We start from the raw sequence: 24,462 nt of genomic DNA on the forward strand, positions 1-24,462 counted from the left end.
CAACGTAAAATAACATATTTTGGACTAAGTTACTGCATGGAGGCATGTGAAGCTTCAGGCAATTTCGCGGATTTTGATGAAAATAAAAAATACAGGAGTGTGAAATCTATTATATCTATTAGGTTGTTTGGAAAGTTTCAAGTGTCTTTTTTTTTTTTTTTTTTTTTTTTTTTTTTTTTTGCACACTAATAGGATAGATATAAGATTTCTCCTTTTTTAACAATATTTATTCAATAAAAATCATCATAAACTGTACTTTTTGAAACTTCCAACTCTATAAAGAACAAAGTCACACACATGACACACAGACAATATAATTGTAGAGAGATATTCATTATTACTTGGTTAAATGACATTGACTTATCTCCCCTGCTTTATGAATACTTCCACTCATCTTTTTAAACGCTCAGGTTAAATGTATAATTGTGTAAATGTATACCATTGTACTCTGTAATGTTCATCTTAATATAAGATGCTTAATAGAAGTTACATCAAGAAATGTTGCCAATATTTTCAAGCATATCTATTAGGTTGTTTGGAAAGTTTCAAACGTTTCTAAGGTACACGAAAAGGATAGATATAAGATTTCTCCTTTTTATTTATTCAATAAAAATCATCATGAACTGTACTTCTTGAAACTTCCAACTCCTGTGTAAGTGTTCTAGTTGTGATATTTGGATTTTCTTTCAATTTTTGTCTTCAAAACATCAATATCAAATTTTAAGGGTCTTCTGCAAATGTCATTTTCAAGATTGGTGTTTCCCATTTTTAATTTTGAATGTTTGATTCTATTATAGCGTTGTCACTATACAATTCACAAATCTCGTTGAAAGTTATAAGTTTCTCCCCTCTTTTTTAATCAGCTATGGAAAAAAATATGTAACACCTGCTAAGTTTCATCTGTGATTTAAGTAAACCGTTAAGTCTTCAGAAACGTATACTTTTAAAATGCTGAGAACTTTCAGACAATTTAACAAATATTAAAAAAAAAAATTTTTTAGTGCATACGTATGCCATGAAAATGTTTGATGAATACATTTGGGTTTTGTTCCTTTGTTCCATTGTTCCATTGTATGAATCGGTTGTCTCTCTTGAATTGTTAACATTTTTTTTTCTTTGCAATTTGTCTTTACAATTTATGTAAGAAATAAAATAGGATTGTCTCCAGATTTTCCTTCACCTCAAACGGTTGTTTTAAATGTTAAACTTTATGAAAATTTTTGCAAACCTGTTATGATGAATAGATTATAGATATAAGTCTACAAAACTTATTTTAAAATAAATCATTTAATCTTGCTGTACCTACCTGACATTATCTCTGAACTCATTTCTCCCCCCCCCCCCACTCCCAATCTTTTTTCTACCAAATTATTTTTTCTAAAAGTAAGGTTTTGAAAGTTAAAATTATTGCAACAATGTTTGGTTACTGGGTATTTTTTTTTTTTACTTTAACAGCAACTCAATATTCACTGTTAAAATGACAACTTATGTTTTGGGGTATGCTAAAAACGAATATTACATTTAAATTTAAGACAGACGAGCAGTTTTCTGGATTGTAAGATCCTTATCGAATAGAATCCATTATGTTTTCAATGACGGCAATGTTTTTTCCCAACTGAACAAGTAATAATGTACATGCGTGTTACAAAAGACTTCATCCTCCTCATGTTAAGAATGGTGACTGCCATTGACATTAAGTAATACATTGAGGAAAAATGCCTTAATATTCAGAAAACTACTTTTCTGCTCTAAATTTGAATGTGATATTTGTTTTTGGCAAACCTGAAAACCTATAAGTCATTAATTTAAAGGTGAATGTTGAGCTGCAGTTATGGTAAAAATTTACTGGTCATTAAATTATTGATTGTATCAAATTGGTACAAAACTATAACTTTTTTTTTTTTTTTTTTGATAAGTTAAGATTTTTTTAATCTATTAAATCTAAACTAGCAGAACCCATGGAAATTCCATGGTAGTTTCAAAATTTTTAAAAATGCATTAGAAATAAAATGAATAAAAAAAATAAAACAAAAATGAATTTAAAACAATTTTTTAGAAAAATCTTTTAAAGCTAAAAAGAATTGATTTAAAAAAATTAGATTTTTTTAAAATGAAAATTCAACACATCACACATTGTTTTTTTGTTTTTTTAATAATCTTTTTTATATAAATTATAAAGAAACATGTCAGTTCACTTGCACATTATTTAAAATTTTTTAAAAAGGAACTATAATAAAAACAGACTTAGTCACCTCAACATGACTTCATTTTAATTATAAAATGAAGTAGCCCATTTGAAAACGTAAACAGACAGCTATGTTTTTTAAAATTTTTGGAGAGAAACTGGTTTTAATGATTTTTAACTGATAAAGAGCGACTATAAAGGGAGGTAATTCGTTTCTCATTAATTAATCTTTGCAATGTTTTTTGTGACACTGGACGTATAAATTAAAAATTAGATGGTTCCACAGCGTTCAACTTTTTTCATACATAAGGATTTGTTGATAATTTTTAAGCTAGACATTACTTTGATGACAGTCTAATTGTTCCTAAATTCCTTTCAAATTACAAAAGGTCAAAATTAACAGATTAAAATAGCTTTTTCATTCTGCTGCATTTAATTTGTAATTAAATTTTAATAGAAATAACTTTTAATACCATGTTTTCATTTCAACAATAAAAGAAAATGTAAATCACATAGAAGCAATAAACAAGTGATATCACAATTTATAGATTCAAAAAAAGAATAAGTGACCTCCTTTTGATGTAGCCTCGTTTTTGGATATCAGTTGTATGTGATCATTATCGTAATGGTATGAGAAAGAAACTCGTAATTTCTACATGTAATGGTCCTTCACCAAAGAAAGAAGTTAACGAGATGTTAATGTAAAAAAGGAAACATTTGAAAGAAAACGGGGGGGGGGGGCACATTGTCTACCAAGAGATGCTGAACTGGAGGAGAAAATTAAAGATTGCCTTTTGCAATGTGATTTTATTATTTGTATTGAACTATGTAGCACAATATTACTTTATGATTATTTATTAGTACTTATTAATTTATCTCATTTTGGTCAGTTGTATATTTAAAATAGAATGGGCACTATTTTTGGAGAAATGTTAGCAAATCCATATTTGCTGCATGTTATTGGTTTTTCTGCCCAAAAAACTAATTTTTTTGCTATCCAGAAAAATGTCAGCTTAAAACAGTTGATTTAATTTCTCATTCCATGGAATTTCTATGAGTTCTGCTCGTGTTTAGTAATAATATTGGGATGGAGAACTAATTATTCCGTTAATGTTTTGCTTATATTCTAAGAAATGTTTTGTATATCGAATTACTTTGATAGAGATGATGTATTTAAGCTTATCAAATTTTGTGGGCATGTTAAGCATGATGCATCTGCATGGGGGAGGAATCTGATTGTCAGAGCTAATTCATCTGCTTCCATTTGCATTTATCCTTATTTCTTTTCTTTCAAAAGGAGCTGTATAGGTTTAAAAAAAAAAAATTGCGAAGTTCTGCCCAACTGGTTTGTAGAACACTATTTGTGACAGCCTTCTTGATATGCTTTGCATAGACATGAATATATCTTGATTCTTTTCCTTTCACTGTAGCTGTTATTATGGCCATATTGTCTAGATTGTTTATAAAATGGTTAAAATGTTGACTTCGGTTTGCAAGTTTCAGATTGTGTGACAAGTAGAACAATCATCTTCCACACTAATGATTCCCAGGAAAGGATGAAACGTGTGGATATAAATTTAAATATTTATAATATTGTGTGTGTTGATGTGTGTGTGTGTATATATATATATATATATATATATATATATATATATATATATATACTTTTAGTTTCACATATTGGTTTAGGTATTGCTACACATTACTGAGTATGTTTCAGTCAACTAGTTATAGCGAGTTGACTGAAACATACTCCTGATTGTGAAGCGACACCTAAATGTTTATGTAAAAACAAATCAAAAGTATATCTTGCTTTACCTTGGTATTGAGCACTTGTATAAACCTCGTTAAATTCATTGGATGTTTTATTTACTATCATATAAAAAGAACTTTGTCTGTTTATGGGTGAGTTCGTTCCCTATGGACTAGAAAATGGCTGGGCCGATTTTTATAAAATTTCACACGGAGGTACTTCATGTGCCTAGAAGTGTTTTCAGATATCAGAATGTCTTTGATAAGTATTGATAATTAATAATTGAAATAGTCCGATGAAAGAAGGAAACATCGATTTTGATCAAAGTTGACACCTTACACAGCCTAACATCACAAGTGCATTTGAGAAGTTTTATTACCACACAAGCAGAAAGGCTAGACATATAAAATCAACGGTAAGTTCTTTGATATGACAGGGGTGCATTAGAAATTAATCATTCTGTTTCGAGCACAATTGAAGTATGATACTTGACTTTTGCATTTTAAATTTTAATTCAGGTCATTAAAAATAATTTTATAAAATCAATAGTAGGTTCCCTACAGTGCAATGTAGACTACAATGTATTATGGACTAAGTCACTGCAAGAGGCATGTGAGCTTCCACTATGTGCACCACGATAGTTCCCCCAACTAGAGCAAGCAATTAATCGATTTTATTGAAAAATGGGCGATTTCATCAATTTCGATGACAATAAAAATATGGCAGTGTGAAACATTCGTTTGATCATCATTCAATCCCGGACAACGTCAGGTCATCCTGCTAGTAAATATATAAAATGGACCCATGATCCATTGGATCGGGATTGCTACCTCTTTCACTTTGATTTAATTTGAAAATTCATAAACTGTGACATGTCTGTTTAGGTATTATTGCGTAACAAGTTGGTGTACTTCTATATAAGAAATGTTTTGTCAGAGGTCGCACGTGTCATATTGTCTGGATTATTCGAATTACTATTCTCATCTTGAGTGTCATTCACACAATGTTTCGATTAATGTAACCTCTTGTCTAATTCAGGAATCTGCATGCAATCTTGAACAAAGCCGTTTATTTAATTAACAAGGGTAGCTTGCTCTTGTTCTGTCAGCCATGACTGGGTAGAAGTCCTAAGTAATTCGCAAGTGTATTTTTAGTGTCGCCCACACTAGAAATATTTCAGTTTTTTCAATCTCCAGAAGAGTGTTACTTATTTACTCGTGGATAATGTACTCTGTAAAATCCAGTTACTTTTCTGGAGGTTGAAAGTTCAATCCTCAGTGCAGGCAACACTAAAAATACAATTGCGAATTATTTAGAACTTCTACCCAGTTATAGCTAACAGAACAAGAACAAGCTATCCCTGTTAATTAAACAATTCCATTCAAAATTCTGTGCAGATTCCACGTTTGACAAAATAGACCTGAAGAAGGTCGGAGGTTACATTGACTGAAGCATAAAAATAACACAAGATGAGAACAGCAGTCCAAATAATCCAAATATATATTATTAATCCTCATCTAAAAAAAAAAAAAAAAAAAAAAAAAAATCAGGAACATAGTGAGGTTGAATGATTTTCTAGTGACCCTTCCCTTCAAAAAGTGCCCCTGATAGGATGGTATCATAAGCACAGAAACAGATATCCCCTCTCCAGAGAATGCAGTGCGTAGGTGGATAGTCTCATGAAACTAGAAATATACTCTATTCCCTTTTCTTTGACTTGAGGATTGAACGATAGTATATTACATGCAACTGGGGACTGCTTGCAAACTTGATATTCCTATGAAACTTCCTCCAAAGGAGGAAGACGATTCAACCCGCCCAGGGTGAATGCCACTGACATGCACAAAGATAGTATATTAGTTTAAAAGAAATTGAGCATTTGAGAGTATAATGACTAAAACCTGAATTATAGTTAGAACTTTAGACAGATGTATATCAAATCGCCATTTGTAAAAGATATAGAAGTGTTATGTAAGAGTAATGTTTATATCTAGTTGTGAAAGACACACATATGTAAATTAGATAAACAATGCTGAAAAATAATCCTAAGACTTTAAGAAATATTAAAGCGGAATTTGTTCCTTGGCCTTTGGGCCAAGATCACAGTGTAGTATCTGTTCTGATGCTACACTTCACCTTTTCTATCCTTGGTTAGTGGAGGAGAAATCCTTCATGACCGAGACAATTTTTATTTTTGTTCCTATCCAGAGTGCACCTTTTTTTGGAGAGCTGGATTTTCCCCTACATTAAAAACTGACCTTGTGTTTAACTCTGCCCTTGTGGGGAGGCAAGTAAATAGGAATATTAAAGCGGGATTAAACAAAGTAGGAAGGGGTGAGACACATGCATAGCAAACTAAGATTAAACTTGTGCAGTCATTTATAAATTGTGGCTAATTGTTGCGTGTTGAGGGTGAACAAGCACACGCATGTATGATAGCTCGTAGCCAAAACGCACTGAATGATGCTTGTCAGGTTGTCAAATTGATGTCGTTGGTGGTGAAAGATCAACTATTTAATGCACACAGCTGCTGAGGTTAGTGCACCTGCAGAGAGCAGGTCATATATATAGCCCAGAGAAAAAGGCAAGAGAAGCAAACAGTCGCCCGGCAAAGCAACATTAGACGAGCTTGTGGTTCCATTCACCCACTCTCCTATCCACACTTCATTTCTAGCTTGGTGCCTGCACACGAGGCAATAAAAAATAAAGAAAATATTTTTATATTTTTATACAAAACAAAGTTTGTGTTAAGAGTTTTTTTCTGGCTGATGAAAAATCCATCAACATGCATATGCCTATACAACACAAAGTAAGATGTGTCCTTTTCTGAACATAACTTTTATATATTTATAAAATCCATTTTTTATGTATATTTTGATAGAGTATGCAAGAAAAAAAAAGTTTGTTTCCCCGAAAACTTTATAATTAGTTTAATAATATGCAAATTCATGAATGTAGGTGCTTGACATTATAAAAATCTTTCTAATTTTATTTTATATTTATTTTTTTAAACTATCAAGGTATCAAGCCACTTGATGCAAGGAGCTAAAAAAAGTAAAAAACTAACTAACAATAAGCATTAGATGTAGATTATGACCCAGAAAACTACAATTCTTCCCCCTTTGTCAGAAACATGGTTTATGGAAAGTGAGGATTGACAGTTTTTTTCTCAAACTACATGGTTATTTAAAATCAAGACAAAAAAATCCTTCCCAATTGTTTGCTTTTTCTTCAATTTTTTTTTTTTTTTTTTTTTCAGCTGGCACTTCAATGCGATTTTTTTTTTTTTTTTTTTTAATTTTTTTTTTTTTTTTTAACTTTAATCATTGCCATTTAAAAGTATACTTTTTATAGCTAACCTCCTTGTAGAGCCAACTAACAACCAATACCTTTTTAACATTTGGAGCTTATTTTTTTTTAATTTTATTTATTTATTTTTTTTTTTGCTTGAAACCTTCCTCCCCTTTCCTTTGTCTTCCTGCCTTTTTTTTTTTTTCATCCCATCTCTTTAAAACTTCTTTCCAAATTTCTGTTTTTAACTTTCCCTTTTATTAATTTTCATTTTTTACAAAAATTACCTTTAAAAAAAACAAACAAAAGAAACAAATATCTCATAATTTTATCTTTATTTATTCCTTTAAAAAAACCAAAGGTCCACTCTGTCACCCCCCCCTTTTTTTTTTTTTTTTTTTTTTTTTTATCAACCTCCCTTACCCTGCTAGTTGATGCTGGTAAGAGAGAGAAAGACATCTTTAAATAGAAAGTTCATTGTATTGTTTGCAGCCATTTTGTTTCTGTCCCCCCTCCCTTAAAAGAAAGCAAAATCCTTTCCTTCCCCATTCATATCATTCATCTCATCTTTTGTTCTTGGCATCAGGAGGAGGAGGAGGAGGATAATCTCTCTTTCCATTTTATCATTTAATCTCCTTTCTTGTCATCATCATCACCTTAGAAATTCTGTACATTTTTCTGACAATGGCTCCTTCAAATATATTCCAAAATGGCCACTCTGGAAAACGGTGTCTTCCCCTTCCTGTAGGATTTCATGGTCTTAAGCAGGCATGGTTTATTATTTATCATTTGTATTCTCAATTTTTTGGTAACTTTGTTTATTGGTCTAACTTGCATTCCCTTTCTCTTGCTTTTAAAACAATAGATAGGTGTTCATTTCAAACTTTAAAAAAAAAAAAAAAAAAAAAAAAAAAAAATGAGACCGGTGACAAATTTTATTTAAAACTAAATCCTGACTCTGGTATAAAACTTACTTAGAATCTGAGGGCACATTTTAAGATCTTTTTACTATTGACAAACTTCATTTTTCATATGATTTTTTTTTTTTTTTATCATTTTTAAATTTTTTTTTCAAAAATGGTGTTGTATATTCTTGCATGTATTTAATTCTCATTAAAGACTTCATCTCATCCAAAAGATTAAATGTTAGCCATCTTCGTTTTTTTTTTAATTATTATTTTTTTTTTTTAAATTTCCTTTTTTCTTTAAATATTGCTATTAAATTTAAGGATAAACATGTCTATGCAATGTGTGTGTGTGTATATATATATATGTGCGTGTGTGCCTGTGTGTGTATATATACATACACACATAACTAGCTACTTTTGAATATGCCTTTTTATTTTAATTTTGGTTTTACTTTTGGTTTGTTTAATAAATAATTAGCCAAGAGGAAGAGAGAAAATAAAAAAAATTTGAATCTTTCTACTTAAAAATTGCTTGTTGAATTTTTTGAGTGAATTTTTTGAATTTTTGGATTTTGTTTTTAAAAATAATTCTGTATTATTGCTATTTGTTTTTGATCTCAATTTAAAAAATATATATATTTTTTAGAACTTATATCTGAAATTAATGTAGATGTTTTAATATATTACTTTAGAAAGCTTAGATTATTTTAGTTTATAAAGAAAATTCCAGTATTTTAGCATCCTTGTATTTCTATAATTTTTGGATATTAAAAATAAATGTTAAACTTCTATTTTAATGAGAAAACATTTGAAAGCTATCTCTTGAGATATTTATATAAGATAAAAATAGATCGGTGTCTCTATTTTGTAGCGATTGTTTTGTCAAGTTTTTTTTTGTTTTTTTTATTATATTATATATAGAATAGTAATATTTAAAATATATATATATAAAATTAAGTGAATAAGTAAAATATTTTTAAGGCCCTTTTTAATGTTTAAAAAAAAAAAATCCTCGATGTGTGGACGTGAATCTTCGTCTTGTGACGAGTTTCTGACCCTGGTTGATGATTTCTGACTCGTAGGCACGTCGCAGTACAAACTGAACAAGGTGTTACGACACCAGCCGCTGGTGCTGAACCTGCCTGCTCCTGGGGCTCCGTCATCCAGTCAAGTGACCACCCACGGTCAGACCAGCACCACGACCACCACCACCCCAGCCTCAAGCCCAGGGGGTGGGGGGCAGTCGCGCTCCTCTCTCGCCAGCCCCTCCAGCCCTGACCAACAGCTCTCGCCACGAGAGGCCCATTCCCCGGTAGTCACGATCACAGAACCTGATACAAGTTCCACACTAAACAGCACCACAGGTCAGTAAACTCTCTTCAGTTCTAACCACCTGTTGCTACTGTTGACACACACACATACATCCGCCTCTTCCTTGTTTTTTTTTTGTTTTTGTTTTTGTTTTTGACTACAACAATACCTACTACTGACATATTCCACTCAAATTGTTAAAAATAATCTCATTTTTACTTTTTTTTCACTCTTTTATTCCTCTTCCTCCTACTTCTGTTCTAAAACGTTTTTTTTTCCTTCAGTTTGTTGCTAAGACAACATCACAATTCATCATCATCCTCATCATTGTCATATCATCATCATCTCTTAAAAATTGCATATGACCCTATGACAATAGAGAAAAGGCCCTGAAAATCCTAAGTTGCTGTGAATAATTGATACCATCCTGAAAAGCCTACACCATTTTTTCTTTCAAAGAATGGTAGAAGCAACAACATATTTTAAGATCCCTTAAATTTTTTTATGATCCTGCCCTTCCCCCTTTTTTCTAACAAAGTCAAATGTTGAAATCTATGAATTATTTACAGCTACTTTTCTTTAATTTTTTTTTTTATTCATATTACCAGTTTTGTCAAATATCCATAAAACCAAATCATTCGACCCCAATTTTTTTTCTTTTCCCTCTTCCCTTCCCCAACAAAACTATATTTTTCATTTTCATCAAGTTACACACACACACAAACAAATATTTGGTTATATAAATATATATATATATATATGTATATATATATATAAAATTATGTATATCATAGATATCCTTTCAAATTTCCAGATGAGCTTTGTTTCAAATGGGAACTTGCTGATAAATTCACTATGGTAATAATTTCATTGAATATCAAAAATTACTGCAAATTCTTGAAACCTTACATTAAATTTATTATTAAAAAAAGAAAGCAAAGAAACTAATGTGAATTTTTCATTCAGTATAGATATACAAAGATCTCTTTAATTGCAATACTAATTTCTTTTCAACCATAGAACATAAATTTTCCTGGATGCAAGTTCACAGTTCAACCTAAATAATAGAACAAAAATACAGAAAAATCTTTGTAAAATATTTTTGTACATGCCTGTCATGGAACGAAAATGTCATATTCCAAAAATTATGTAAATTGATCAAGTAGTTTTATTTTTTTAACTAAGAAAATTAAATTTTATCAGTGAGCAAAAAGGAACCGTCTTGCATCGCCATCTTGAAAAAAAAAAAAAAAAAAAAAAAAAAGGTTCAGATAAGTTTACAAATTTGAAGTTGCAACATCAGCCTTGGAATGCAACCAAATTCACATTAATCACTTAAAATTGTTTAAAAATGATTTTTTTTTTATATAATATATATATAATAAAAAAAACAAATTCATTATAATAAAAAAACCTACTTGATCAATTTGTGATTTTTGGAATATGACATTTTTGTTTTGTGACGAGTATGTGCAACAAAGTTTTTCTATAGTTTTGTTTTTAAAGGTTGAATTCTAAACCTTTTCTTGAGATTTATGTGAATATTTAAATATTTCATTATATTCGCAATACATTTTACTCTGAAAATGGTCTACAAATCAGACTAAAATACTTAGAATTGCAACCAATGAGGATTTCTTGGTCAGTTCCCACCTGCAACAAAGACTACCAAAATAAATTTAAAAAAGTAAATAAATAAAATGTTCATGTTATTTATTTAATCAAATATACTTGTATTCATTTTTTTTTATATACATAAAATAAAATTCTACAAAATCAAGCATCCATTCTAATATTAAAAAAACTGCTTTGTTTGCTAAGTTAAGTTAGTTTCTTAAATGTCGCCATGCTGTAACTAAAACACTAACATTTAGAAGCAATAGTCATTCACCTGTCTTCTCCTGAAAATTGCATAACATAAAAAAAAAAAGAAAAAAAAACTCTCTTGTGCCTTCTTTTGCTTTTTGATTTATTTTATGCTTGATTGCTTGAATGTAGAAAAATAACACTGTAGGGGGGATTAAAATAATTTTTTTTTTTTTTTTTTTTTTTTTTTAATATTTTGCCAAAAAAAAAAAAACAAAAAAAAAAACGTGCCATCACTTTTATTTTCAAACAAGCATGACTTTGTCTCCCTTTTGTATTTGGCTTACACACAAACCCCCTCATTTGCTTCTGTTTAATGTCTTTTGCATAATTCTTAGTGCTTTTTTTCCCTTTCTCTTTACAAGCGAGTCGCCTTTATCAAAGCCCGAAGGCCACTCGAGGATAAGGGTTAATGAATGTAAGGTGGTATTATAGTAATCGTTAATGGTGTAGACTGGGTAGAATTTGGATTATTTAAGGGGACGACTCAACAAGAACTTGTTTACATTGGACTTGAAGATTACCATATTGTAGTTGGCCCAGAAACAGGCCAGTGGAACAGTGTTGCTCAGGCAGTTCTAGGAAAGAAGTTTTGTTCATGAAATCTGCATTTAGATTGAGGCACAGATATAGTGAGGGGAGATTGTTGATAGTCGACTGTTTTATGTGAAATGAAAGATTAGCCAGGAGGAACCATAGATTGGAGCTCAGACGAGCACTTGCCATGAAAATAATGATGCAGGAGAGATTGTACACACATGACAGTGTGTGTAATTAATAAGTGTATACATGTGTAACAAATATTTATTCACGCGTCTATGGACATTTGTTAAAATATTGTAGGGGGGGGGGTTATATGGAAAAAAAAAACATTTAATATTAGAAATGAATTATCTTATCAAAAGTTGTACTGGCTGTGTTTGTTCTTAAACTCCACTTAAAGTTTTGGAGAACACTTTATTTTACTGTAAATATTCTGAAAGTATATTGCCCAGGATACTTGGATAAGTATATTTTCATTTTTTTTTTTTTTTTTATCAAACCAACTACAATGTTATCATGGGATCTGTGTTAGCATACCCATTAAAAAGGAAACATAGGACTTTATTTAAAAGTTGAAAATGATAGAAATTAAAAAAAAAAAAAAAGAAAAAAAAAGGAAGTTAAATGGTAATCTAAGGTTAAGAATTAGACAGAGGCTTTCATTGGTTCCTGGGGAAACAGTGAATAGTGACCATCATAAGGGTATGAGTCCAATTTCCACAGCAAATTCATTTTTGTAATGATTTTGTGTTTTTATGCAAACAGTGTTATTCTAAAATTTGTTTTCAGTTAAGTTAATAAATTGGCTACAAATCAAATCAAATTTGTTCCATGGGTCCAAATTCCCTATATATGAAGTTTTAAGTCTATAGAAAAAAAAATTGGAGGAGTTTGGTGGGGGGATGTAAACCCTGTCTGTTTGTATTAGGAACAGTCTACCAAAATTCCTCCATTAATTTTTTGCCTATAGACTTGACATGTATGGGATTTGAACCCATGGAACAAATTCAGTTTGGTTTGTAGCCAATAGGATGGCCTGCTAGTATAATATATGTATGTGTATACATGTCCAATTTAATCCCATAGAGAGTAACCCGCAGATTTTGTATCAGTTTTCCTTCTCCTAGATGCATATCTTAACGAAGACTGAGGGTACATCTCTCCTACTGGTTTTACATTCATTCCTAAATACAAAAATGAAAATTTCTACATACTGGCACAGTACATACAGTGCCTAGTATTTCCAAGTGGTCACCCATCTTGTACTGGACAGGCTCATCATTGCTTACTTGAATCATCTAACAAAAATTGGTGTGTCAAACCGATTGAGATTAGCAGTTATTCCAAAAAGTGTGGATGGTTCTACACAAACCTTTACTATTTGCTACAAACAAATGCGTGGATTTTGAACAACTTAATTGTTGTGTGAACCTCATATGCTTAAAAAAAAAAAAGCAACAGTGGAATCCAATAATATATATATGTGTACTGACTTCCAGGCTGTTTTATACGAGTAATTTAAAAAATGTATTGTTTTCTCAATTTTAATGCAAATCATTTCCTGGCTTGGAAGGAATCCTTTAAACATTTAATTTTCACAAAATTATTTCAAGAAAAAAAAAGCTTCTCCCCATCCTTGCATTTATAAGCAATAAAATGCAAATTCAATATGGAAAACTGTCCCTGCTCTAAAACATTAAACAAGTGTTAAAAAAAAAAAATAATAATAATAATAAACTTTTTTATTCAAACATTTTGTGTTTAATCCATAGTATTCCAAAAAATCCAGTAAAGAAAATTTTGTTGGGAATGGTATTCAGTGTCTTAGGTGTCTTTTTTTTGTTTTTTTTTTAAACAAAAATAAGCAAATTTGTTGATTAAAATATTTTTTATGCTTTTTGTATTTTTTTCCACAGAAAAAATTGACCAGTAAATGTCAAAATATTAAAAAAAAAAAAAAATATGGATTTTTTTTTTTTTTTAAAAATATTTATGTGCCTATTTTGTATCATGTTTAAGATATGCATGAACAAGGTAACAAAAAAAATAATGAAGAGCAATGCATATTTATGTGTGTTTTGAATTTAAGAAAAAATTCATACTATTGTTCCTGTCCATTTTCCACAGACATTTTCTTGAAGATATGTTCAAAAGGCTTCAATTATTTTTTTTCTCCCATAAAATTACCCCTGACTTAAAAAAATTCTTTTAGTATGTTATAAATTAAAATTTTGATTAAAGTCTTTTTCATAATATTTATCTTTATCAGATGAATATTATGAAAAAGACTTTAATAGACACAGATTTATATAAGTGAATACAAAAATTTAATTACATTCTTAAAAATGAAGAAAATAATTACCTTTTTGAAAAGTAACTTTAAATTGAATAAAAAATATATTAAATGCATTTCTTAAATTTACAAAAAAAATTTTTTGTTTTCCAAAGCAAAATAAAATGAAACCTTAAAATGTGGTAGTCAGCATCATATTGTATGAATCAGATTCTATCGTTTTCTTGGTATTTTTTTTTCTAGTCAGAATTCTTTCTTTCTTTCTAGAAAGATATCAGAGATTACAGGAGGGACTACATGAGGGTTGCCAACTTCCTAAGTGAAAGTGACATGTGGAATGAATTAGATTCGAACATGGGATACCCAGGTTGTCAGTCAATGTCATTAACCACTAGACCATCGTCACCTTGCAATGTGCTAGTTATTAGAAGACTTTAAAAAAAAAAAAGTGCACACAAATGAAATGTATGACTGATTCAGCATTTTAGCAATCGTATTTAAACTATATTTCAAATGTTATATGACACCACCAGCATCTGAAACTCTTAATGTAACACTGTACACTTTTTTAACAGTTCAGGATAATCTTCTGTAATATTTTAACGGACCCAACACGCTGTAGATGAAAGTCTCACAAATAAACGGGGGGTGGGGGAGGAAGAAATTAAACTTGCTTTTTCAGTTTTAGACAGAAGGCATTTATTATTCTTAAAGATTTTTTTTTTTTTCACTATAATAAATACAGAAATGTAATACAAGAAACACGAAGCAGTCACATTTAGTTTTATATATGTATCTCTACTTATATATATATACATGAAGCACTTTGTATGAGTTTGGTCCCTATGGATTCCGATACGGCTGAGCTGATTTCTTTCTTTCTTATTTTTTTCCTTTCCTGTTCTGCATAACTGTACTTTGTGTCTGGGAGTGTCTTATATAGATTTTTATTAGAATGCCTCAACTGATAAGTATCACCCTTATATAGCCTAACATCACAAGTGCATTTGAGAAGTTTTATCACTAACATAAAGCCAACAGTAGGTTCTTTGATATGACAGGAGCACGTTTGAAATAAATGTTTCTGTTTAGAGCATAATCAAACCATGATACTTGACTTTTGTATTTTAAACTTTAATTCAAATCATTATATAAAAATAATAAAATCAACAGTAAGTTCTCTACAGTGCAATGTAAACTACAATGTATTGTGGACTAAGCCACTGCAGGGAGATATATGAAGCTTCCTCTTGGTTCACCACGGGGAGTCCCTGACTAGAGCATGCAATTAAGTGATTTGGCTGAAAAATGGGCGATTTCACCAATTTTGATGATAAAAGTATTGGAAGTGTTGATCCTCATTCAATCCCAGGCAATGTTAGGTCTCCCTGCTAGTAAATGTGTGTGCATTTTTAGTGAAGTAGAGCCAATCTATATTATTTGAACTATTTTTTAAATTTTGGATGTTATTCTTTCGTTTCGGACTCTGTAAGCGTCGACATTCTTAAGGTGTATCATGTTGAACTCCAGAATTTCAAACGGCACAGTTTATTGGTCCCCTGATTTATCGGAGAGGGACCTATGCTTTCATTCAATGGCGTCCGTGCTTCCATGCGTCCATACTCTTGCCAGATAACCGTCCATTAGTTTTTCCTGAAATTTTGCCACAAATTGTATTTCATTAAATAGATGTGCACAGATCTGCTATTAGTCTCTCGCTCCTAGACAAGATTCAAAAAAGAATCGCCAATCTGATAGGCCATGAACTGGCATCTAAGCTTCAGCCTCTGTCCCATCGACGAAACGTTGCATCCCTCTGCCTGTTCTACAAGTATTTTAATGGTGAATGCTCTGACGAACTGCAGACACTTGTGCCCCCACGACGTAGACACCCTCGACAAACCCGACAGGCAGCTAAATCCCATCCCCACACAGTAGAGATCCCCAGATGTAAAAGATCTTTCTACTCCAGTAGTTTCTTCCCCAGAACCGCTAGACTCTGGAATTCCATTCCAAGTTCCTGCTTCCCCAACTGTACTGACATGCAGAAGTTCAAGTGCAACGTGAACCGACATCTTGCTGCCCAAATCCCAACATAGTGCCCCAGTAGTTGCTGCCCCTGATAGTAGCCCCCTACACCAAAGTGGCAATGCACCTTGTTTGGGGTGAAAATGTAATAAAAAATAAAAATAAAAAAAACAGTAAAAAAATATTTTTACGAAAATTCACGTTGCGCCCACAGGGGCTGAAGAGGTCAAAAATGCCCTAAAATGACACATTTTGCCCCATAACTTTTGATCCATCCATTAGATTTTTTTGAAACTTGGCTAAAATGTGGAACCCATTGTTCTTACTATAAATCCAGTATGGATGACTCTGGCAAAATTATGGACTTTCAGTGCTAAAAACGCCTCTTTGATTTTATCTCAACTTAAATGTTAAAAACGTTAATAATTGTTTTTGCACTGGTATAAGACTTTTTCTTCTAAAATCCGTATTCCTTAAATAACCACTAAAACTAGAGCCGGATATTTTAATGTTAACTAAAAAAGCCTAACTATAAAATTATATTGGGAGATCCCACATCAATCTGTATAATATGATCACTTATTTTATCTGGTTACCCCTTTTACCCTTGGCAATGATATAATCCTATAGATTGGTTTTAATATAAAAAAAAGTTAATGCTTTTGACTGATACTTTCAGAGATATTCTTGGCCTGACACACACACACACACACACACACACACACACACACACACACACACACACACATATATAGTATCTAATGCTTAGATACTAGTGTTTCATGCTCATGCAATAATCAGTGTAGAATGACAATTTCTGCCGGTGGAGAAATTTGAGCCCAGCCATGAAATCATTTTTTACTTTAACTGCAAAGCCTTTACCATCGTGCTACCAAACAATTTCCACTAGAATGAAAGGAATTAGTAATTAATAAACACTCAATTCAGGTGCAGATATTAGACAATTCAGAGTGTTCGAACAACGTAAACGCCAGTTGCCTGTCTCTTAGTTTATACTTCCTAGACAGTGCCCATCCTTAAGTATATTCTTAAAGGTGCTTGATCATTTTAATTAAATAATTCTTTTACATCTATAAACACTAGTGTTTCATACTTATGCAATCATTGGTGCAAGATGACAATTCCTGCCGGGGTGTGTGGGTGTAATATATACATATATATATATATATATATATATATGTATATATATTCTTGTTGATTTTTAGTGTATGAAGTCCGCCACAACAACTAAGTTTTCGAAAATCCACAAATTTGTTTCTAATGATGAAGTCTGTGTATAGAACCATCCACACATTTTGTATAACTTCTAATCTCAGTCAGTGCAATGGCTAGTACTAACCAGCAGACTTCAGGTTTTTACATTTTTATATATATATATATATATATATATATATATGTGTGTGTGTGTGTTTTTTTTGTTGTTTTTTTTTGTGTATCGATATTCATATTAAAAACCCCTTTTTTCTATTTATTTAACAAGAAAATACAACTTTGTTAGATGGATCGTTGAATTGGATTCATCAGCAAAAGATCTAGCTAATTTGCATTTTAAACGTTCATTTGAATTAATTCCCTGTTAGTTTTTTCGGTTTTCTTATGGGATGATCATCTTTAGTTAACTATTACGTGCAATTATATTCATGCAAATATTCTACATGATTTATACTTGCATAATATTTGCGTAAAAAGCTTATAGTAAACGCAAACCTCTTTCTATATATGTATTTATGTATGTGTATATATTTTTGTTTAAAATATTTTGCCTACCAAACTCCTGTCAGTTTTTGATCTACAAACATGAAACTTTATAGGGTATGTGAAACTTTGTATTTGGGTTTTAGCTCGGGGAAAATCAGTGCAAAAGTCTGAAAATTAAAAAAAAAAAAAAAAAAAAAAAAAAAAAAAAAAAAAAAATGGAATTTGCCAGGTGAAGATCGAATGACAGCATTATGAATATGCATCCATGACCTAATAGCTATTGGTTCATTTTTTAATTTTTATCTTTGCAGTAAACATGTTTTCATAGTACAGTCATTAACGGCAAAGGAAAAAGTAAATCGTAAGCTAAATGTTTCGGTTTCAATTCTCTGTGGTGGCGCATGAGTCTTTTTTTTTTTTTTTTTTTTTTTTTTTTTTTTAAATAAATCATTACTATATATTGGGTCCAATATAATAATAAATACGAAATCTGCATTAATCAAAATATCATATTTAAGCGTATTTTTATTTTAAAACCGGGCAATGCCGGGTGACCTGCTAGTGTGTGTGTGTGTGTAACTAAAATTTGAAAATCTCTTTATTTTATTTTAAAAAAAAAAAGAAAAAAATTTTTTTTCTAATTATTTTGTTTCTTTTTCCAACTCTTTCAGTGTGCGTCTACATCAACCGTTCGTGTAATCCTGGTAGTTATTTGAACCCACGCAAAGTGCAACAGTTACCTCTTCATTATGGCCCTGGTACATTGCAACGAGTCCTTCGAGAGGTGGCACAAGGCTGTATAGAATGTGGCAATCACGAACAGACAGTGTTCAACTTACTCAAAGATGGAAGCAGCAAAGTCATTGTCACAGGTACACGACTATGTCAGTATTCCCATCTTTCACTTAATACTCTCCATTTCGTTTTTTTAACCGTTTTTAGATTTCTTTTTTTAATCCTGTTTATTAAAATAGCCATTAAATAAAACTTGTATCTCGTGTAATACTTCTTACTCCTTCCCTCACGCTCATAATGTTCTACTTAATCTCTCTCTCTCTCCTGTAATACCTCACTTTCTCTCTTTCCCCCTCTGTTGTAATACGCCACTTCCTCTCTGTTGTAATACACCACTCTCTCACTCTCTCTCTCTCCTGTAACACCCCACTTTCTCTCTCACTCTTTCTCTCCTGTACACAGTGGACATATGGATTTTTAGCAACTTCCTCAAATCATTATGAAACCTATATATTTGAATAGCTCAGAGTGTGAGGTTGCAAAAAATAGGCTCAATTGTCTTGAAACTCCAATTATTTCTCAAGATATTCCTATTTGAAGTTTGTGAATTCGCAATTTTTGCAAAATTGCGACTAGTTATTTTACCAAGGAGTATATTTGAATTTCTTCCTGTCACGACCCGGTTAATGGATGACCGAATTGATTGGCAATCAGATCGAGACACAAAAATTTATTTTATCTTATATCCAATATCTCATAATTATCTTCGGTTAATCGTCGGATGTCGGATCAACCAGCGAAACATATCATTAAGGGGAATGGAACAACAGACCAATGAATGACGAAACAAACACTCAAAGTTTAAAATTCAAGGAAGACTTTTATATACAAAAAAGAAGAAAAAGCTCCGATAAAAAGAATGAGTGAGATAGACGTATTTTTGGGATGTTTGCCAGATGTATGCGACATGCAATTACAGTACAATATGTATAAAAGTTTGTGGATAAGAAAAGATATTGGCATGAGATAGGCCAAACTTAGCTGTTTAGTCCGTTAGGGTAAACACGGATCATAAGTTCGCAAACACAATATCCAAGAAAAAAGTTGAGATGGCGAAAGTCTATCTCTTCCTCGAATCTTAGTTCCAAATAAGAATATATGTGAGTTCAATCGACAATACGATTGTATTTGAATTATAATCTGCAATTTAATTCAAATCTCAATCAGATTTAATGTTGAGTTCAATCGACAATACGATTGTATTTGACTAATAATCCGCAATTGAATTGATTCAAATCTCAATCTTCGATGAGGTTCGATTCTCGGAGATAATGTTTGTACACCGGGCTGTATCGCTTCTTTTCGCCAACTGTTTATTTCATATTTTTCAAATCCCCTCGTGGTCCGCTTTTCCCGCCACAAATGTTTGCTGTCTGGTTGCCATGACGACGTATTTCTGCTTGTTACGGCGATATTCACACCCAACCTCTGTCCCACTTCCCTCAGCCAAGTGTCTGCCACGCCACATCATTTACAGAGAGAGGGGGTTGTCTGGCTCATTAGATTTTAAGCAGAGAGAGAGAGATATATATATAGAAAGTAAGTCTTAACGCCAGATAGATAGATAGAGAGGTAGAGAGATTGAATGTTCGTTTTGCTCTGACGTCACATTCCAGAAACCCCGAAATATGTGCTATAAGCACCTTAGTCAGATTCCGTAAATTTACTTCATTATAAAAAATGGAACATATGAACAAGTTTGTTTTTTTGTTTTTTTTACAATAAAAATGAACATTTTTTTTCCATTAAAAAAAAAAAAAAAAAAAAAAAAAAGACGCAAACTTTGCCTGTGGCCGGTATATTTTAACAATTTATCAAATTAACAGACTCTGGGACAAGAGTGATCCCATTGTTATGAAGACAAGTGAACGTTAAAACTGCAGACAAGTCATTAGGTCACAGCATTAGAAGTTGTGAGCAGCTTAAAACTGCAATTCATGGTTGCAACAGTGAATATGAGTCTTTGTTGTGCTTTTTGACTGATGCATGATGCATGATCAGTTATCGGATACATTGAATTAATAAATTAGTTTTTTTCATTGTGTAACCTTTTTAGTAGTGTATTTTCTCATTCTAACTTAATATTTGAAAAGCTTGTTTCATGCAGTATCACGTAGACGTCTCATTCGTCTTCTTAGCTTGAATAGTTTTAAAGATACAGGCATTTAAAGTTTGTCCGTAAATGCCTAAAATTTGTCTATCAGCAAATTTATGATGTTTTGGTCCGTGGACTCTTAAAAGAACGATTTTTATGTTGAATATCAGCTTTCCAACAACCTACCATATATACACACACACATACACAAAATCACGTTTACACATCAGTTCTCCCTAGATCACCGAAGTTAAGAAGAGTTGAGCCTGGCCAGTACCATGGTATACCACCCTATTTGATGTCAAAAATTAACTCAAAGAGCTAAAAAAGCATAACCACTTACATTATAGGTATACATAGGTAAATGTCCGTTTGACCCCCAATTAAGCCCACTGTGCTGTAATGCCCCACCTTCTCTCGTCCTCTCCTGTAGTGTCCCACTTTTTCTCTCCACCTCCTATAATACCCCACTTTCTCTCAATCCTATAATACCCCACTTTCTATCTCTCTCTCTCTCTTATAATACCCCTACTTTCTCTCTCTCTCTTATAATACCCCACTTTCTCTCTCTCTCTTATAATACCCCACTTTCTCTCTCTCTCTCTTATAATACCCCACTTTCTCTCTCTCTCTTATAATACCCCACTTTCTCTCTCTCTCTTATAATACCCCACTTTCTCTCTCTCTCTTATAATACCCCACTTTCTCTCTCTCTCTTATAATACCCCACTTTCTCTCTTATAATACCCCACTTTCTCTCTCTCTCTCTTATAATACCCCACTTTCTCTCTCTCTCTCTCTTATAATACCCCACTTTCTCTCTCTCTCTTATAATACCCCACTTTCTCTCTCTCTCTCTTATAATACCCTTCTTTGTCTCTCTCTGCTATAGAACCCTTCTTTGTCTCTGTCTGCTATAGAACCCTTCTTTGTCTCTCTCTGCTATAGAACCCTTCTTTGTCTCTCTCTGCTATAGAACCCTTCTTTGTCTCTCTCTGCTATAGAACCCTTCTTTGTCTCTCTCTCTGCTATAGAACCCTTCTTTGTCTCTCTCTGCTATAGAACCCTTCTTTGTCTCTCTCTGCTATAGAACCCTTCTTTGTCTCTCTCTGCTATAGAACCCTTCTTTGTCTCTCTCTGCTATAGAACCCTTCTTTGTCTCTCTCTGCTATAGAACCCTTCTTTGTCTCTCTCTGCTATAGAACCCTTCTTTGTCTCTCTCTGCTATAGAACCCTTCTTTGTCTCTCTCTGCTATAGAACCCTTCTTTGTCTCTCTCTCCTATAGAACCCTACTTTGTCTCTCTTTCTCCTATAGTACCCTACTTTGTCTCTCTTTCTCATATAGTACCCTACTTTGTCTCTCTCTCTCTCCTATAGTACCCTACTTTGTCTCTCTCTCTCCTATAGTACCCTACTTTGTCTCTCTCTCTCCTATAGTACCCTACTTTGTAGAGACAAAGAAGGGTTCTATAGCAGAGAGAGACAAAGAAGGGTTCTATAGCAGAGAGAGACAAAGAAGGGTATTATAAGAGAGAGAGAGAAAGTGGGGTATTATAAGAGAGAGAGAGAAAGTGGGGTATTATAAGAGAGAGAGAGAGAGAAAGTGGGGTATTATAAGAGAGAGAGAGAGAAAGTGGGGTATTATAAGAGAGAGAGAGAAAGTGGGGTATTATAAGAGAGAGAGAGAGAAAGTGGGGTATTATAAGAGAGAGAGAGAAAGTGGGGTATTATAAGAGAGAGAGAGAAAGTGGGGTATTATAAGAGAGAGAGAGAAAGTGGGGTATTATAAGAGAGAGAGAAAGTGGGGTATTATAGGATTGAGAGAAAGTGGGGTATTATAGGAGGTGGAGAGAAAAAGTGGGACACTACAGGAGAGGACGAGAGAAGGTGGGGCATTACAGCACAGTGGGCTTAATTGGGGGTCAAACGGACATTTACCTATGTATAGACCAAGTAGAGAGACAAAGTAGGGTACTATAGGAGAGAGAGAGACAAAGTAGGGTACTATAGTAGAGTACCCTACTTTGTCTCTCTCTCTCCTATAGTACCCTACTTTGTCTCTCTCTCTCTCCTATAGTACCCTACTTTGTCTCTCTCTCTCTCTCCTATAGTACCCTACTTTGTCTCTCTCTCTCCTATAGTACCCTACTTTGTCTCTCTTTCTCTCCTATAGTACCCTACTTTGTCTCTCTCTCTCTCTCCTATAGTACCCTACTTTGTCTCTCTCTCTCCTATAGTACCCTACTTTGTCTCTCTCTCCTATAGTACCCTCTTTGTCTCTCTCTCTCCTATAGTACCCTACTTTGTCTCTCTCTCTCCTATAGTACCCTACTTTGTCTCTCTCTCTCCTATAGTACCCTACTTTGTCTCTCTCTCTCCTATAGTACCCTACTTTGTCTCTCTCTCTCCTATAGTACCCTACTTTGTCTCTCTCTCTCCTATAGTACCCTACTTTGTCTCTCTCTCTCCTATAGTACCCTACTTTGTCTCTCTCTCTCCTATAGTACCCTACTTTGTCTCTCTCTCTCCTATAGTACCCTACTTTGTCTCTCTCTCTCCTATAGTACCCTACTTTGTCTCTCTCTCTCCTATAGTACCCTACTTTGTCTCTCTCTCTCCTATAGTACCCTACTTTGTCTCTCTCTCTCCTATAGTACCCTACTTTGTCTCTCTCTCTCCTATAGTACCCTACTTTGTCTCTCTCTCTCCTATAGTACCCTACTTTGTCTCTCTCTCTCCTATAGTACCCTACTTTGTCTCTCTCTCTCCTATAGTACCCTACTTTGTCTCTCTCTCTCCTATAGTACCCTACTTTGTCTCTCTCTCTCCTATAGTACCCTACTTTGTCTCTCTCTCTCCTATAGTACCCTACTTTGTCTCTCTCTCTCCTATAGTACCCTACTTTGTCTCTCTCTCTCCTATAGTACCCTACTTTGTCTCTCTCTCTCCTATAGTACCCTACTTTGTCTCTCTCTCTCCTATAGTACCCTACTTTGTCTCTCTCTCTCCTATAGTACCCTACTTTGTCTCTCTCTCTCCTATAGTACCCTACTTTGTCTCTCTCTCTCTCCTATAGTACCCTACTTTGTCTCTCTCTCTCCTATAGTACCCTACTTTGTCTCTCTCTCTCTCCTATAGTACCCTACTTTGTCTCTCTCTCTCCTATAGTACCCTACTTTGTCTCTCTCTCTCTCCTATAGTACCCTACTTTGTCTCTCTCTCTCTCCTATAGTACCGTACTTTGTCTCTCTCTCTCCTATAGTACCGTACTTTGTCTCTCTCTCTCCTATAGTACCGTACTTTGTCTCTCTCTCTCCTATAGTACCCTACTTTGTCTCTCTCTCTCCTATAGTACCCTACTTGGTCTCTCTCCTATAGTACTCTCTCCTATAGTACCCTACTTGGTCTCTCTCCTATAGTACTCTCTCCTATAGTACCCTACTTGGTCTCTCTCCTATAGTACCCTACTTGGTCTCTCTCCTATAGTACCCTACTTGGTCTCTCTCCTATAGTACCCTACTTGGTCTCTCTCCTATAGTACCCTACTTGGTCTCTCTCCTATAGTACCCTACTTGGTCTCTCTCCTATAGTACCCTACTTGGTCTCTCTCCTATAGTACCCTACTTGGTCTCTCTCCTATAGTACCCTACTTGGTCTCTCTCCTATAGTACCCT

At 33.0% G+C, this 24,462-nt stretch overlaps 1 pseudogene across 1 annotated transcript in view; it reads left to right on the forward strand.

Moving 5' to 3' along the window:
- LOC145287781 (polycomb protein SCMH1-like) overlaps positions 1-24,462 on the forward strand; it is a 64,831-nt pseudogene that overhangs the window by 23,498 nt on the left and 16,871 nt on the right. Inside the window, exons 4-5 of the transcript XR_013869195.1 lie at positions 9,220-9,501; positions 18,569-18,769. The product of XR_013869195.1 is annotated as a polycomb protein SCMH1-like (transcript). The remainder of the gene's footprint in view (positions 1-9,219; positions 9,502-18,568; positions 18,770-24,462) is intronic.

The sequence above is a fragment of the Euprymna scolopes genome, chromosome 11 (genome assembly GCF_053919585.1).
Source record: "Euprymna scolopes isolate OS-2025 chromosome 11, ASM5391958v1, whole genome shotgun sequence".
Lineage (NCBI taxonomy): Eukaryota > Metazoa > Mollusca > Cephalopoda > Sepiida > Sepiolidae > Euprymna > Euprymna scolopes.